The sequence below is a fragment of the Passer domesticus genome, chromosome 3 (genome assembly GCF_036417665.1).
Source record: "Passer domesticus isolate bPasDom1 chromosome 3, bPasDom1.hap1, whole genome shotgun sequence".
In the NCBI taxonomy this organism is placed as follows: Eukaryota; Metazoa; Chordata; class Aves; order Passeriformes; family Passeridae; genus Passer; species Passer domesticus.
Window position 1 is genome coordinate 73,099,482 of NC_087476.1, and position 2,292 is coordinate 73,101,773.

Consider the following 2,292-nt stretch of genomic DNA (forward strand, 5'->3'; position numbering starts at 1 on the left):
CTGGGAAACGGAAGCATTCCTCACCATTTCAGAAAACATCCCAATTCCATAAAATGCTCTTAAAGCCAAGTTCAGCCAGTGGAGCTGCTTGCAGAGAGGTGTATCTGGGACAATTCCACCTATTACCCACGGTTGTATCTTTACTAGTCAAGTTCCTCACAGATTTACAATTGACATTCTCAGAACAAACAGCCTGTGATTCTTCTAGATATTCTAGGCACATTTTCTGGATGCTATAAGTTTTTTTTTTTTCTGGTGGCAATATTCTCCACAGTCTATGAAAAATGGACTATCTGATGGTGCTTGATTATTCTTTCTTTAATGAGATCTCCACAAAAATCAGCACAAAGAAACACATTCCCCCCCTTCTCCCCACTTCTAAAAATTGCACATTAATAGTTCAGTGTGCAGATACAGTTTAGCTACAAAAACAATCAAGCAAATCAAAGATTTTTGGCTTTTTAAAGAAACTTCCACCAAATGTTTGTGTGTTCACTCTTCTAAAACACAATGCTGTGGTATCTCAGAGTTTCTGAAGTGGCAGTGTAGGCACTGTACTCTTATGTTTCATTGAGTGCTCGTTCAAAACAGCTGTATGTTCTATATAAAACATGTTTACATAGTAAATGTACTTCCTGTAGACACAAAGAAATGTTAATGAATAACCATTCCCGCATTTCAAATTTTGCAGGGCTGTGGGAAGGATCAGTGCATGACAAAATAGTTAATGTTCACCCACTTTCTGGCACATGAAATCTGTTACTACAACTAATCCCTTAAAGAGAAAAGAAAACATTGGAAACAAACTGGCACTGGCTGGTTCTACTATGCTTTTTTTTTTTTTGAGAAACTGTGAGATGCATATACATGGGAGAGGAACAGAGGAGGTATTCAGTGGAGAATGCCAGAAGGCATGGACTCCTTTTGGTAGGCAAGGCTGTTGGCTTTAATTGTATGTATTGTCTTGGATTCTCACCTTCAGAAAAAATGCCAGTTTGATCTCACATAGTATTCACTACCCATATTTATATCCTATTGCCTGAGGCCCAGGGAAGACAAACAACAGGCATTTTCCTTTCAATTTCTGTCTGAAAATCTATATGGCTTAAAAGACTTCTTAAATAAGAGATCCTTATTGATCCTTGAAATTTTTTAAAAAGCAAATATCAGTTGTTCTAACTTACAGTGCTGTCCTGAAAAAACCTCAAAAAGAAAACTAATTTCTACTCTAGGCAAAGTTCTTCCAGAAACACAAAGATATTAAAGAATGTAGTTATTTGCTTTGTAGCTGTGAAGTCCCACACATGATCCTCACTTCCCTGCAATGTAAACCACTAAATTCACAAAATTCTGTTATATGGCAAATTTATCGGAACTGTGTGGCTCTTTCTTCCAGTCCCCTGAAAATACACAGGTTGAAAAAAGATGTACAGCTAGAAACCAACCCCCTTCAAGGGAAACTGAAACAGCGTGGGGAGGATCCTTACCAGAGTAAAGGATCTGCCCCAAAGAAGATAGAACAGGAACTGTTTACACCAGCCAGGAATCTGCTCTGCATCTGCTGACCAGTTTATGAAAAAAAAGGTGATACACCACACATGGACCAGATGCACTTATGAAGTGTAGGCAAAAAAAAGCTCTGCTGGGGATGTTCCAACATTTCTACACAAGATTTCACAGTGTACAAAAATCACATCATGTGAATGAAAATCTTTTCTAACTGCAACCTCTCTGTATGGTTTGAAATTGCTACCATGGACAAGGTTTTCTAAGGCCACCCAACAAGCATTGCTCAAGTAGCTCTTCTTCACAGGGCAGCATATGAGTAGCACATTTCAGTTACAACAGACTGAAAAATCATTACCACAGCAATAAGGCTGAGACCTTAGTGAAATTTTCCCTATAAACATATTTCTTGACAATTATGATTTTTGTTTGAAAGATATATATTGCTTTTGAGAAAAAAAAAACTTTTTTGGTGCTCTCATACTTTTTATTTTAGGAATATTAATACTTATGTAAAAACCAATATTTTGTTAAATTATTTATTAAATTTGAATAACTCATTCTTTTACATTACATAAGGAGAGGGGAAGCTGATGGACTTCTGACAAATTCCAAAACTCCTCAGCAAGTAGTGTGGAAAATGTGATGAACCACTATTTAACTATTAAAATGTTTGCCGAAAATTTTTTTTTCAGATGCATTCAATTTCTCCAAAAGTGATCTGAAACAAATGAGAAAACAAGTTTCTACAGAAGACACATTAAAGAAACATATAAACAAAACTGA